Source organism: Enhydra lutris, unplaced genomic scaffold (assembly GCF_002288905.1).
Source record: "Enhydra lutris kenyoni isolate GAN:26980312 unplaced genomic scaffold, ASM228890v2 scaffoldscaffold24, whole genome shotgun sequence".
Classification (NCBI taxonomy): Eukaryota; Metazoa; Chordata; class Mammalia; order Carnivora; family Mustelidae; genus Enhydra; species Enhydra lutris.
In genome coordinates this window covers 12,760,922-12,777,219 of record NW_019154108.1, presented here as the reverse complement: position 1 = coordinate 12,777,219, position 16,298 = coordinate 12,760,922, and the positions used below count along the sequence as shown (strand labels likewise).

Below are 16,298 nucleotides of genomic sequence, written 5' to 3'. Positions count from 1 at the left end.
AAGGCCGAGGAGATGGAGGAGCAAGATGGAAGAAACTTGGATCCCTAATGTCAGGTGCAGCAGAGCCCCCCACTGCCTGGAAACTGAGCCTGGACTGTTACCTGAGAAAGAACTAAACTGTTCTTAAATCTGTCTTCTTTAAGGTGCAGGATTATTGATGGGTCTCTTTGTTAGAGCAACCTACCCTGACCCTAACTGAAACAAAAATTGGTACCCAAAGTATAGCATTGCTGTTATAAAAAACCCAAAATATGTGGCGTTGGCTTAGCAGTTGGGAAGTAAGAAAATTAATATGGTTTACTAGAAAGCCAGTGTCTTTGTTATGCTGAGGCTAAAACATTTGACAAGATCGTCACCTGCGATTATTTGAAAGACCAATTGCCTAAGCCCCTGACTCCAGAGGAAGCAGTTGCATAAAACCATGTTGTTAGTGTTTGCTGGCTGCTCCTTCCTGATTTTTAGTAAGATATTACAGCAAAGTTCTGGCAAGAATCGGTCAGATTGCCAAGTACCCAGAAATATGGATCCAGAAATACAGATCTTCACAGAGTTAGAAAAGTCAATTTCTTCTCTACCCAAAATCAGAGGAGATGAAACTATAGTTGTCCAGAGCAGTTTGCAAAGGTCAGTTAAAACTTCTCAGCTAAACCAAGAGGCAGGCCTGTGGCAAAGATGAGGGTCGAAGGATTTGCCCTGAAGCCTGTCATTTCAGATGGACTCAAGACAGACACCGTTGAAATGAGAGAGTGAGTTACTGGTTGATCAAGGAAGCAAAGAAATAAAGCAGCTTTAAGAACTACGTTCAGAAAAGAGCTTTGGGAGTGGTGACTGATTCATGAAACTGACTGAAACTTTCTCAGTTCTTAGGCACTTACATTGCCAAAGAAATTAAAAGTCTCATTCAAAAAAAAAAAAAGGTCTTTAAGACATAAAGAATCCTTGGCCTTGAGCCCTAACATCTGCACCAGCAGGAAGCAAGATGTGAAATTTGCATGACTCCAAAGGGGGCTTAATCCAGAGTCCGCTTCAAATGTTGCAAGAAGGCAAAGCCAGCAGCCATGAAGGACAATGGACATTCCCCTTTTACACTCGACCACCTCCTGCCAGTTTGGGATTAAGCATGGTGTTGCATGTAGCAATTGGTCATTCATTTTCATTGCCAAATAGTATTTCATTGTAAGAATAAACCATAATTGAGTCATTCTTTTCTGGATATTTAGGTTGTTTCCGTTGGTTGCTATCATGTTATGAACCTTCTCTTAGGTATCTCTTGGTACACATGTGGACAGATTTCTCTAGGGAATATTCTTAGGAGAGCAATTAATGGGTCATTAGGTTCTCAATAAGGCCAAACTCTTTCATAGTAATTGTGCCAATTATAGTCCTTCCTGCAATGTTGTGTTCCCTTTGTTTGATACCCTTGTCTACATGTTATTTTTGTGTTGTTTTTGGATATTCCAATTTTGCCTAACTGGTAGAGGTATAATGTTGTTGTTGGGGTTTAATTCACATTTCCTAATTACTAATGAGGCTAAATATCTTTTCATATTATTTATTGGCCATTTGGATTTTCCCTTTTGTGCCTATTCAAAACTTTTGAATAGAGCTATTGGGTTGTCTATCTCTTCCGCATTAAATTTTAGGAATTCTTTTAGATAACAATCATTACATAATGTTGCAAATATTTTCTCCCAGTATGGGGCTCATCTTTATACTCACTATCTGGTCCCTTGGTGATCAGAAGTACTTAATTTTAATGAAAGCTTAATTTTTTCATTCCACAGTCTGTATCTCTCTATCTATGGTTCATATTCAGAATCTCTGAGAAATGATCTAATAAGTTGCCCAAGCACAGTATACCATAATATGACTGGATGATACTCTAATGCCTTTCCATTTCCTAGGTTCTAGGCAGCCTATAGATGTTTGTCTTAGATCAGTGCCTATCTCTGGCCCTATTTACTCTCCCTAAGGTAAGGGAGTGCTGAATGAGGGGTGCCTGGCTGGCTCAGTTGGAAGAGCATATGACCTTTGACCTCAGGTTGTGAGTTTGAGCCCCATGTTGGTTGGGTCTAGAGATCACTTAAATAAACTTAAAAAAATAAAACAATAAATGATGGGGACAGGTGGAAATTAGATAAAGCATGAGATGTTTAAGTCAAGAAATATTACTTACTGACAATAAAATTCTTAATAATCTATATCCAGAGGTGAGGAAAATGAACAGAACATTTCTTAGAAATTATCTCATTCCATTTGTGGATTTTACAACCAATATTTGGTGATTGAATAGTTAACAACGACAACTTACTCTAAAAGGTGATTTGAAGATGGCTGATTGATTAGATGATGGTGATTCCAAAGTTAGCCCTGGGAAGTAATAAACTTAAAACTTCATGGAAGTATGTTGAAATAACTACAATTGCAATCTAACACATGCCAGACCAGAGTCTAGAAAAGGAGAGTCAATGACTTCAGATTTGCCAGTGTTCATCAAGGAATTTCCAAGAGAGAGCAGGACGGGATACACAACATTCTTGTCACTTCAGGAGCTGTTTCAGCTTTAGAAAATAAGCTATTTGGGACACCTGGGTGGTTCAGTTAATTAAGCACTCAACTCTTGGTTTTGGCTCAGGTCATGATCTCAAAGGGGGTTCTGAGATCAGCCCCGCCTGTGACTCCGTGTTCCGCGTGGAATCTGCTTGAGATTCTTTCTCTTCCTCTCCCTGTCCCTTCCCCTCACCTCTCTAAGAAATAAAAATTAAAAACCAGCTATTCAAACCAGGAGCTTAGATGAGGAGGGGAGCTGATAGGGACTCGTAGGAGGAACACTGCTCTGCAGACAAGATCTAGACAGCCAAGGGAACATACTAGAAGCATGGGTTTAGCCAACCCAGTAAGCATCTATTGAGTGTCTGCTAGACAACAGATACTATGGAGGATACAGAGATAAGTTGATAAGAAGATCAAGATCCTATACCAGTTAGGCCTGGTTACGCGGCAAGTTCCAGAGAACTAGGCTCCAATGTAATGAGCAACTTTTTTCTTTGGCTCATGTATATAGAAGTTAGGAAGTTCAGTGTAATTCAGTGTGACTCCTGAGTCACCTGCCCTCTGTGTCCTGATCTCATCTTCAGGTCAGCTTCCCCCTTTGCAGTACAGTTTTCTAGACACCAGAGCTTCCCAAAGGGAGGAAAGCTCTTTACCAAGGTTCCTTTAGAGAAGCAAAGATGCTCTCCCGCCCCCCATCACCCCGCCCAAAAGCACCCAGCAAAGTTTATCTCATTTTCATTGGCCCAGAAGCACCTGGCAAAGTTCATCTCATTTTTCATTGGCCCAACTGGGTCACATGCTCCTCCCAAAACCAATCCCCTGTGAGAGAACTGTCCTGCACTGATCCATTCGGAAACAAACGCTAGCCTAAACCAATGGTCTTGGCAAGCAACCTGGGATTCCGTCCAGGCAATAAAACCCCGTCTCTTTAGCAGGGGTGAAGGTGGGGCGCTGGGGGCGGAGTTATCCTTCCTCAAAGGTAATGGGCCAGAGAGTTAATACCTGAGGAAAAACCAGGTTACTTCGGAGAAATGGTGCCAAGGATGCTTCGCCATCTTGCAGTCTCACTCTGCGAGTTTAAGGCAGAAGACGGGGGTGTCACCTGCTCACCATGAAAAGTGACAGGAGAGACACAAAGTGCTATGGGAGAGTAGAGAAGGCCACTTACGGCACCTGAGGGGTCAAGGAGCTGCGTCACGACAGACGCCAAGGGGGTCGGATCCAGCGCACAGGAGGGCAAGTGCTGTTCCGAGGTGGAAGGCGGGAAATGAGTTGGATTGATAGTAACGTCAAAATCTGAATGAAAACGGGGAAAATATAGTTGGAGGTTCCTCAAGAAAAAGCTGTGTAGACATCCTTCTCTGGAGTACTCAGGACCGCATTCTGAGGAAGCCGGTGAACAGGCGCTGCTGTGAGGCATCGCAGGGTAGCAGGGGTGGTGGGTGTGACGCGCTGGTACTCGGTGACCTCTCAGGGTCCTGTCTGTCTCGGTCCAGATCTATAAATAGAGCAGCAGCCAAGGTCGCTGAGGGCTTCGTGGGCGTCACTCACCGCCGCGTGCCTGACAGGCATTAGCTGGTTTCAGCTTCACAGCCGAGCAGCAAAGGGAGTGCTCTCACTGTTCCCATGGGACGGGTGAAGAAACTGAGGCACAGAAAGCTGCAGAGTTCTCCTGAGGAAATGGTTAAATAGAAATGAGCAAAACAAACCAACAAACCAAAAACGAGTCAGTCTTGACAAGGTCCAGATAGAAAGTCCTCACTTAACCACAGGGCACTGGACTGTTCCACGGGCCCTGCCGGCTGAAACTTGAAACTTGAAAGGGGCAACGCGAGCTTTAGAAACAGTGAGAAAAATTACCATTGTTTTGTGACCTTTAAACCTCTGTGTCAAAACATTTATAATTCTCTGTCGGTTGTAAATGTATTGAGAAATGGGAAAAAAAATAGTAAAGCTGATGTTTATTTAGTACACCGCAATTTCAGACATTAGAGACGTTGGAAATAAAAGTATTCTATTTCTGGGGCGCCTGGGCGGCTCAGTCAGTTAAGCGATGGACTCTTGACTTCCGCTCAGGTCATGATCTCAGGGTCATAAGCTCGAACTCCTTTTCAGGCCCTGCGCTCAAAGGGGAGTTTGCTGGAGATTCTCTCTCTCGCCCTCTCCCTCTTCCCCTCCCCCCAATAAAGTATTTTATTTCTTTGTAAAAGAACAAATCAACAGTAGTTTGAACAGTGCTTGCCTTCTCCTCACATCATATACGATACAGACGGCATTTTTCTTTTTTTTATTTTAATTTTATTTATTTATTATTTGACAGAGATCACAAGCAGGCAGAGAGGCAGGCAGAGAGAGAGGAGGAAGCAGGCTCCCTGCTGAGCAGAGAGCCCGATGCAAGTCTTGGTCCCAGGATCCTGGGATTATGACCTGAGCCGAAGGCAGAGGCTTTAACCCACTGAGCCACCCAGGTGCCCCCAGAGAGCATTTTTCTAATGCCTGGGCTAGCTGTCAGATTTCTTTCTAAGTCTGGATCAGCTTCCAACGTCTTATCATTTGAACTTTCAACGTTATGAAACTCCTCCAAGAGTGCCTTCAATGCGAAGATTTTTCCTGCTGTCCCTTCCTTTCAGATGCCATCATCCTTTTCATCACAACCCCTTATGTCCCTGCCTTTGCCTTCCCTGAGTTCCTCCAGCTCTATCTGCAGTCCCGAATGGCGGCACTGCCAAGATCTCCACGGTTGGCTGTCCCTCTAGAATTCCATTTCCATTCAGCTCGAATTTCACTTTTCACTTGCAATGTTATCGCTTTTCATTTCTCTGTGCATTTTCACTTCTGTTGGCCAATTCTCTCTTTTGATTGTCCGTTTCTGTAAAATGGCCTATGGGTTTATTCCTGGGGGACAAGGAGGCAACCCAGCACCTGCCTTCCTGTCTGCTTGTGAGCAACAGATAGGCAGTGACCGATAACCAACCGATGGTCTTGAAGTGCGGGGATGTGACAGATCACTGACCATGATGTGCGTTGGGTTTTTATGCAGGGATCTGGGCACTGAAGAGCTGGCCGGGGAGCTGGTGCTGTATGTAATTACTCACGGTGAGTATACCGCAGGAACTAAAATTTGAACCATGTTGTGGAGGGGCTGTTGTTATCCAACGAAACCCTGGCAACTGCAATCCATGTGTATCAGAGCCGTGCATAGTGAGGACTGCTTGTACGTGCGAGGCAGGGCAACTACATCATAAAGCTCCACGTATCCATCACCTAGCGTCAACAGTTATGAACTTATGATCAACCTCGTTTTCTGTAAGACTGCACCGGCTCTCCCCTTCCTGCCTTATTTTGAAGAAAATCCCAAGTATTTGATCATTCCATACCTAAATGTTTCTATTTGTAATTCAAAATGGCATTGGAACCTGAGCTCTTAACAATTATACTCTATAGCTTCCCGGGAAAGGGAGTAGACCCAGAGAAATGGAGTTAACACATGAACTGTATTTGCTTTTTTCCATCCTGACAACAACCTTGTGAAATATTACTGTCTTCATTTTTTCCGATGAGGAAACTGAGGCACAGAGGAGCTAAATCACTTGTCCAAGATCATACAGTGAGTAAGAAACTGAGTCAGGCTTTATATTCCGATTCCCTGATTCCACATCCCGTCTTCTTTTCTGTACATCACAACTGTCTGGAAGGGGGTCCTGAAACTCCCTTCATTGACTTTCTCCTGTGCCCAACCTCCTGTCAGCCCCCAGCCAGGGCCAAGAACTCAGGAAACCATAGATTACCTCCTTCTCTCTGAACCCCCCGGGCGTATGCTTCCAGCGGAAAGCACAGACAATCAGCAAGGACTCAGGACAAATCCTGGTGCAGATGTTAACTTTTCCCAGTCCCGGGGACATGGTTTCCACTGACACTGAATCATCCCAGGGCCAACTTGCTACATGCTCAGGAGCCTTGGTGCATCAACAACCCTTCCTCCACGGGTGTCTTCCCTGCAACGGACTCAAAGCAAAGCCTCAGGAAACGAGTTACTGGACGGAAACATGATAGGCCTTCCAGCCCCAGGCCTCATCTGAGACGGAGTTAAACCACTCTCTGCTTCAGGCTTGGACACGTCAGCTCTTGAAGGCAGCACTCCCTGTGCTGAGCCTCTGGCAAGGGAAGGAACACGGTGGCAACAGCAGAGGAGAGAAAAAGCAGGAGGAGGGGAAGGAAGAGAATGAGAAAAAGAAACCTGGCCAATCTGTGTGTTGGCCCCCATCAGAATTAGGGGCAGGGTTCTAATTCTGATGGGATTCCTTAAGCACCAAGATGGTAGGCCTTATCATAGCCTCTCTGCTTACTTTTCCTTTCTCGACTACTACAGCTTTCTGATTTTCCTTCTATTCCAAAATAAAAGCATATTTTCTCTCTGGCTTCCCAAGAGAGTTAAGCCAGGTAGGCTCCTTTGCGTTTTGCTACAGCTTCCCAACAGTCCCAGAAGTAACTTTGGGTGTGGCTGGGACAAAAGTACGTAAGAAAGGAGGTAGGAGATACCAAGAACAGAGGGATGGGAAGTTGCCAAAAAAAGGAAGACACGGCCAGGCTCATTGGAACATCTATTTTGGTACCTGGTCTTGTTGCCTTACATATAGCATCCTGCTGATTGAAATAGATGGTTGCTGTTTTGTCTGACCAAGTTCAGCACCCCCAACCTCAATTCTTATTTTTGGTAACAGCGTTTAGAAAGACCCTTTCCTTTGGGGATTTCCTCTCCCCACTGCACCAGAATCTCCTGGTGGGCCAATACAACCCCCTCCCCCCCTCCCCCAAGGGTGGGCATACAACCCAGATATGGCTAATCAGAGACTTCTTTGAGCTTGTGTATACTGATATGGAGAAAGAGCAGTCCTCTTTCCCTCTGGTTGCTAAACAGAAATTAACGAAAACAAAGTTATTTACAACCATTGCCCCCACTTGTATGGAGGAAGCTCATTTATAGTAGGATAAAATGAGGGCAATCACAGAAAGAAACAGAGTTGATTTTGTGTGTGTGTGTGTGAGAAAAGAGAATGATTGAGATAGGGATCTTTTTTTTTTTTTAAAGATTTTATTTATTTATTTGACAGAGAGAGAGAGGAGAGAGATCACAAACAGGCAGAGAGGCAGGCAGAGAGAAGGGGGGAAGCAGGCTCCCCGCTGAGCAGAGAGCTCGATGTGGGGCTCGATCACAGGACCCTGAGACCATGACCTGAGCCGAAGGCAGAGGCTTAACCCACTGAGCCACCCAGGTGCCCCATTTTTTTTTTTTTAAAGATTTTATTTATTTATTTGACAGAGAGAGAAAGAGAGAGATCACAAACAGGCAGAGAGGCAGGCAGAGAGAGAGGGGGAAGCAGGCTCCCCGCTGAGCAGAGAGCCTGATGTGGAGATAGGGATCTTTATCTGGCCATTGCCCATCCATCTATCTAGTTATGAGAAAAGATAGGGAAGTAATCAGAAACTACTTTAGTCTCTGGATTAAGTCATAATGTAAACTAACAGTATCTTTGCGTACCACTACTTGTCCAAAAATCATTTATTTCGTCAATCACTGGTGGAGCCAAGATTCACTCCAGGTTTCCCAGTCCTCTGGTTCTGTGGCTGGCCCTCTGCCAAGCTGCCTCCTAAAGATGGGTAAAACCTGGTCCTGCCCTAAAGAAACAAAGTCTGTGAGGATGTTAGATCTTTCTAAACCACTACAAAGCACAACACAACACTGTAACAGATACAAATAAAATTCAGTGGGATCCACAGGGGGGTAAATATTGGAAACCACGATGGTGCCTCAAGTCAGCCCAGGGCCGACTCTGGAGGATTCCTGAATACTTGGATGCCCAAAGGAACCCTAACGTAAGTCTGCCTCCTCAGGTCGCTTTGGACCTTCACGGACACTGGCATTTACTGATGTGCAACCAGCAGTTACCACAACCCTGAACAGAAACTTAACTTCTTTGAACTGTGGCTGTACATGCAGAGCTCAGCATTGTTTGTGACTCTGCCAATCATATTTACAGTTTATAGTTACCCTGAAACCTTTGCTCTGAAGTTTGCCCCGTCCCACTCCCAGTCACCACTCTGCTGCCTGGTCAATACAGCTGCATTACTTCCTGCTACAACCACAGTGAGCGTGCGGCTGAGTAGAGTTTGGAGAAAGGTAAGTGTGGATATTTATTTTTCAGGCATTTACCGAGGGAAATGAATTTGCATATGCCATTTACAAGCTATTTGCAAAATGTGCAGTAAATGTAGTTGTTTATTCCTAGAGTCTAAGGCGGTGGTTTTCAACCTTTTCTTTTTCCTCAAGTTCACTTTATGCTGGGCAAAATAGTCCATAGCCCAACAACCCTTTCCTTTCCCATGTACTAATGGAAAAATAATTCAAGAATATTATTGAGGGGCCATTGCAAAGTATATTTTAGGAGATTAAGTGTACATGTGCTTTACCAGTTGGGACATAAAGGATTCATATTCAAATTGCAATGCATAATTGTCTTTATGTGTAATTACTGGAGAATTAAAAGTCAAAAAATACAGTTGGAGCAAATATGCAACACTGGTTATTTTAACCAAACAAATCACAACTAACTTGATAGTGATGAAGCTAAGTTAACAGCAAATTATAATTAAAAGTCAGAATGGCCACACTTAAAGACATTGACTCACACATGGCGACACAGAGGAATGACAAAGCGCCATCCGGAGAATGTCATCCAGAGAATGTGGGCGAGGTTCCACCAGAACTTTCCCTGGAAGCCAGACTTCTTGGAGGAATATTAAATTAGAATCCTCAATAAAATCTTGTAGCTCATTGATTCTGGTTTATGAATTCCAAATTAGATTAACCTTTTATAATTCCCTTAGCATGCTATTAGTAAATAGGTCTTAGAGGTCCATAAAAGTGAGCATATGGATTTGTAAATAGTTTGTCCCAAAGGACTAAAGAGAAAACTAAATTTCTTGGGTCAGTTTGAGGCCCATCAGGTGTGCCTTGAGTAGCTTTTGAGAACCACTGGGTGGAAGGTTCTAGAACACAAATGAATTGCTATTCGCAGGAGACTTAGACCAAGGCAGGAGTGAGATATGAGAGGCAGGGACATTTATTCCAATCTTCTTGCCTTCTAAGATAAGAGTTATGCCAGGACCTCAGGAGAAAGCAGAGCATTTCAACCTGACACGGCTAGTTGAGTTAGCTTGGAGGTCAATATGATTTGGAAATTTTCACATTAGTTAATTAAAAAGAGCAACCTCCTCAAAGCCATGAAAATGGATGTTGGCAACTCACAGAGTTATGCTATTTTATTTGTGACTAAAAATTAAATGAAGGAAAAATTAGAAGTAGTCTGCCAGAAAACCTGGCAGGACCGGTCTCCAGAGGAGACAATGCATTGTTTTTCTACCTCAGAAAAGAATATTTCATAATTGTAGCACTTTCAACCTTTCAGAATACTTTTCCACATGTTACCTAATCTTTAGTGAGGAGGTGTAATTTCTGAGGTGACCGGAGGGTTTGCAGCTCCCCGACCCCTCTATTTCCCCTTTTCTCACTATTCTCATTCCTTCTTGGGTTCACATTACCTCTTAATCTATCCTACTCCCTTGTTATTTCTGCCTGGTTTCTTAGCTTTAGCAGCTTGCCCAGGCCTTGCTTAGTCTGGATTTTTCAGGATTTCTCAGAGTTAAAGAGGTGACTAATCCTGGAATCAAAATCTAGTTCAACCTAGATTGGTCAGGTCCTTTAAAAAAATTTTTTTTTGGCTTTTCAAGTGAGTCAAGTAGAACCTTTCATGTAATGTGCCTTCAGTCCTGGACAGATGATCCGAGGCAATTAGGCTTATGAATTGCGAGTGATCATGGATGGCGCAGGTCATCTTGTACCTTTAGCCTTCGAGCTGGTCAGCATCAGCTTCCATGTATCTTGGTGGTGGTATGCGAAGTTCAGTAATTTCGGGGGTGTTGTGGGTAGACCCGTGTCCTTCACCTCCCTCTGTCACCACAATTCATATGTTGGACCTTAACCCCCAGTACTTCAGAATGTAGCCTTATTTGGAGACAGGGTCTTTAAAGAGGTAATCAAGTTAAAATGAGGATATAAGGGTGCCCCCCCCCCCCCGCCAGTATGACTGGGGTCATCACAAAAACAAGAAATCTGGACACAGAGACAGACTCAGATAGAGGGATGGCGAGGCTGAGATGTGAGAAGGCAGCCATCTACGAGCCAAGGAGAGAGGCCAAGAACAGCTTCCATCAGAGCCCTCGGGAGGAGCCAGCCCAGCCGATGCTGTGATCTTGAATTTCTAGCCCCCAGAACTATGAGACAATACATTTCTATTGTTTAAGCCATTAAGTGGTGCTTTTTATGGCAGCCCTAGCAAACTATCACAGGGAGCAACAGAGACCAGGAGACTAATTTTGCCCACCTCTTCGTGGGATTATTTTAAGATTTGAATCAGCTAATAGATGTAAGAGCGCTTTGAAATAGTTAAAACCACAATGAAGATGAAAGGGATTGGTAAAAACAGAGTAGCACTCCCTAGCTACCCTATTTAAAACTACCATTTTTCAAAGTCACCCGTTTAGGGTGCCTGAGTGGCTCAGTCGGTTAAGTGGCTGCTTTTGGCTCAAGTCATGACCCCAGGGTCCTGGGATGGAGCCCCACATGGGGCTCCCTGCTCAGTGGGGAGTCTGCTTCTCCCTCTCCTTCTGCCCCTCCCCCTGCTTGTGCTCTCTGCACTCATGGAGGAGTCTCCTTGAGTTTCTCTCTCTCTTCCTCTACCCCTTCCCCCACTATCTCACTCTCTCTTTGTCAAATAAATAATAAAATCTTAAAAAAAAATAAAAGTCACCCCTTACATGCAATTTATTTTTCTCTATATAACTCTTAACACCTTATGACATAGTATATATTTTACTTATTTGATTATAGTCTGTTTCTTCCCAAGAGTATGAACTTTCTATTTTGTTCATTGCTGTCTCCCCAGCACCTAGAACTTTGCCTGGCATGTGGCATGTCTCCAAATATACTTGTTGGATGAATCATAAATGAATATTCGCATCCACTCATCTTCATCAAGCTACTGCTGACTAATCCTTTAAGATGAAAGAAGGGGAATCTCCTCCCTTAGGAAATCTCCCAAAGTCATTTTCCTCGTCCTTAGTTTGGGGCTCCTTGTCCATCCTCTTAAATGGGTAATTCCATCACCCTGACCACGTCATACTTCCACACTCCCTCACTATGGGTTCTTGAAAGTAGGGTCCACTAAAATGTATGTATCCTGTATCCCAAGAAGATAGTTCTGAACCTGAACCTTAGTGGGCTCTCCATTCCTGATTGTTGAATGAGCGGGTAACTGGGGAGAGAGGGAAGGGCAGAGAAGGTTTCAAATTGGCTCACTAGGATAGCACATACTGGTGAGGTTGTGGAGAAAAGGGAACCTTCAAGCACTGTTGGTGGGAACGTAATTTGGTGCAGCCACTATGGAAAACATTATGAAGGATCCTCAAGAAATTACAAATAGAACTACCATATCATCCAGTAATCCCATCTCTGGATATATATCCAATGGAGATGATATCACTATCTTAGAGAGATATCTGTTTTCTCCTGTTCGTTGTAGCTTCATTTACAATAGCTGGGATATGAAAACAACATTTTAAGTATCCATCTATGGATGAATGGATAAAGAAGATATTGTGTGTGTGTGTGTGTGTGTGTGTCTAATTATTCTTATGTATATATATATATATCATATATGTATATAATGAAATACTACTCAGTCATAAAAAAGAAGGAAATCTTGCCATTTGTAGCAACACGGATGAACCTAGAGGGTGTTATGCTAAGTGAAATAATTTGGTCAGAGAAAGACAAATCTTGCATGTTCCCACTTGTATTAGAACCTAAAAAAGCCAGACTCACAGAAACAGAGAGTATAGGGTCTGGGGAGCAAGGAAGGTGAGTAGACATTGGTCAGAGTACAAACTCAACAGCTCTAAAACGAAGAAGTGGTGACTATGGTTAATAAAACTGTATTTTATATTTGAAAGTTGCTCGGAGACAAAATCTGCAATGTTCTTACCACAGTCACAACAGCAAAACAGTAATGATGTGAGGCAATAGATGTGCTAACTAATCTTGTGGTGATCATCCCACAATATGTATATGGATCAAATCATCGCATGATGCACCTTAGACTTAACACAATGTTGTGTTTCAATTACATCTTAATAAAGCTGGGGGGAAAAATCAGAAAAAAGAAGAAAGGGCTCACTAGGGTGCGGACCTTGTAGCCTAGGCTGTACCCACGAGCAGTCAACAGTAGTGAGCCCTCAAAAAGAATGCCACCCTCACATGCTGTTTTGGGGGCCCCAGAGGAGACAAGTTAACTGTGACATGAGCCATGAGGAGGGCCTCATGGATTTGAAATAAAAGAAATTACATTAAAATCAGTTAAGCAGAATAGAGCTATGCAAAGCCACTTCAAAGACCAAAAAATAAAAGTCTCCGCGACACACAAAACAGGAGTCCCGTCTGATGAATATATGAACAGAACAGAACAGAATGAATTCCACTAGGACTGGGATGAGGGGTGGGAGTTGCCAGCCTAGAAAGTCTAGTTAGGAAAGGAAGAACGGAGGGGCCTTTGTCCGCTGAACCTGGCTTAGAGTGCTGGGACTGGGGATGAAGGTATCAGCCTTTCCTGGGATGTTTTTGATGGAACTGGACCCCAGAGGTAGGGGTAGGGCCCTCCTGGGAATGGGAGAGCTAGGTGTGAGCTTCAGGGAGTGCCAAGGTGGGGCTCCAACATAATAGAGTGATTGAGGGTAAGAATCCTCTGCCTCTGGGAAGCCTGATGTTGCTGTTTGCCTTTGAAAAGGAAAAAGTACAGGAGAGAAAATCTATGAAGGTCATGGTACTCTGGATGAAGAAATAAGGATCTCAAATTGTAAAGAAGGACGAAAGGCATCATGCTTGTCAGATTAACTCATCTTTGGGGTTTCAAGATCCAAGAAATGATAGTCATCATTTGGTCTGTTCATTCATTCATTCAAACGTTTTCGAGCCAGCCCTGCCACTAGATGGTTGGGGATATAAAAATCAATGTTAACATGTAGTCCGACTGTAAACTTTAACCTCCTGGATCTGTGTAATCTAGAAGCCAGTTCAAACAAGTGTCCTCTGGCTTCCCCCCAGGGGTTAGGAAGGGCAGCCACAGCAAGGAGGACCACAAAGCTAATCAAACAGAACAGATGGCTGTTAGAAGAGTAAAATGCCAACCCACCAGAGGATCTGCCTTACAACCTCTTGATGGGAACGTTGACTGGGACCCATTAGAGCAGAAATACAGCCCCAATTAGGCTATAAGCATTGCCACTAATAAGCACTTAGCCAAAATTATCATTGAACTAAACAAGGGAAGGTTTTAGATCTTTCTAAAATGTCTGCAGAGTCACTGGAATAGGTTGTTGACTTTTTTCATCAGCAGTGAGAATTTCGCCAGGGTGCCAGAAACCAAGTAGACTTATACGGTGCCTCTCCGGATTGCCCCTGAGGCCTGGTCACCTAAAGCAGAAAGATTAAAATGAGCCTGGGCTACACTTCCTTCATTTTAAAAATAAACAAACATTCTCTGGGTTTTAAAATGTGAATTTCCTCGGGAAACACTTTACAGAAGGAATTCTTAGATTGCATACATTTTGTATTCTTTGTCAATTCTATGAATATTTTGCATATTAGAGACAAGAAGATATTCAGTGTTTACTTTGGATCCAAAGGGAGAAGGGAAAAAGATGGTCCTTGTCCAATTTTTGTACAAGTCATCATCCGTGTCCCATCCATCCGAAGTCTGTTCAGCGCTGTGCTGAGTACCAGGGAGATGGAGCAGGATGGAAGAAGAAGGGGGATACAAAGAATTTGACAGCTCGTCCTCAGTAAGCTTCCGGTCTCAAGGGGGTATTGTCGGTTGGGTTTCCTGGGTCAGAGATGGAGATCTGGGAGCCGGAAGTTTATCAGGGAGTGTCCTCAAGAACAACACCTGTGTAGGATTTGGCAAAAGGGGGAGCTGAACTGGAATATGGTCCCACAGGAGCTCTGAAGCGGAGATGGCCCTTCAGAGAGGTCCAGAATTAAGACAAGGGAGATGTGTCTTTGTACGATGTCGTTGGGTGCGGGTTTCCTCCCTGGGAGGGAGAGTGAGCTTAGATGAGAGGATTCCCTTTGCAGGAGGGAATTTCCTGGGGAGGGACTCAGCGATGAGCTTGCAGCAGGCAACATCCCCAGAAGCTGGGAGGATTTATGCCCTGGCTCTGATGGTGGGGATCTGGGTGGTGCACCGCAGTGTCCATGATGAGGGGGAATAACACCGTCATGCAAAGTGTGGTGTGACGCCATGTTGCTGTAATGAAGGTACTGATGCATTGGGACGAGTACTCAGGAGGTGGAGGGATCCCATCTGATGGGGGAAAAGGAAAGCTTCCTAAGGCAGTTGGTCTCTGAGTCTGTGCAAGCCCCCCACCCTTGCTTTAGAAGAGCAAAAGTGATGGACTTGCACGTTGCCAGCTGTTGGGAAGGAGAGGAGAGCAGATGAGAGGAGATAAGATACCCACAATTGTCTCCTTCCCCAGCACTTCCAGAGTTACAGTCCCAATGACCAATCACTTCCAGCTCCAATGTTCAGTGGTCTAAGGTTAGGAAGCCCCTGACAGCCCTGGGGAGCACTGCCCCCAGAGGTCTTGCGGATACATTGGCTTACTGCCCCATGGACTGGCTTACCTGCCCCAGCCATCCCTGGTCAGGTCCCGACAATCCCAGTTTGGTCTAGGTCACCTGAGAATTCTGTCTAGATGACACTTTGCTGAGGCAGCGCCTTCCATTTTCAGTTGTTTGGGTTTCTATGAAGCCAGGTTGTGTCAGGGCTAGTGAACATAGCTGCCTTCCTAGGATCAGAGCAGATGGAGAAAGTGTATGTGGCTCCACTCTCCGGCAAATCAATGGATATCGCTCTTAGTTTTGAGATTTATCCTCCTGTTTAAGATGCCTCCAGGCTGAAGGAAACAGCTTTTCCCTGGATTTACCCTCCAATCAGCAACATGTCCCCTTGTCCACTCCATAATTCTGCCATTACGCCCTTTAAATTCTCTATCACAGGGAAGGCAAAAACCTGCTTAGAAGCTGAAAAATGGATTCGGTCCCAGGGCTTTGCATGAATCTGTATACTCCAACATACAACTCTCTGTGTCAAGGTTTAAAAACATTACTTCAGGTAGGCAAAATTAAATAAAGCAAAGCACTCTAACCCTTCTGCAGGTAGGACCTCATTTTCCTAAACTGTAAAACACAGAGATTGGTCTTACGCAATAATCCTATTTGTTAGGCCCCCGCCATGCTAAGAGCCACTGAATTATAATGACCTGAAACAGCTGGCTGAGATCCAGGAAAGTCCTTTCTGTTGGCCTCTGCTTCTGACCTTGCGTGGGGACTACCAACCCAAGGGAGATGCTTCAAGCCCCTACTGAGTGAACACAGTTCTGCTCCCTGAGCCCCCTGTCCCCTCTCCCATTTTCATTTATTAAGCTGAACCACCTACCATCCCAGAATAGACAGCAGGCTCAAACCAGTTTCTTGGCGTTCTTCTGGGTTGGGCCTCCTGGGCCACCGTTTACAACTGTCTGGTCTGGGGTCAACCAGCCAGGCCAGGGTCCAGTGGGAACATAGGGACCCCAGC

At 44.4% G+C, this 16,298-nt stretch overlaps 1 protein-coding gene across 1 annotated transcript in view; it reads left to right on the top strand.

Moving 5' to 3' along the window:
- Positions 1–8,618: 8,618 nt before the first annotated feature.
- The window catches only part of LOC111150840 (lysophosphatidylglycerol acyltransferase 1), a 122,969-nt gene continuing 115,289 nt past the window's right edge, over positions 8,619–16,298 (top strand). Inside the window, exon 1 of the mRNA XM_022508468.1 lies at positions 8,619–8,731. The gene's annotated coding sequence lies outside the window, so the exon portion shown is untranslated. The remainder of the gene's footprint in view (positions 8,732–16,298) is intronic.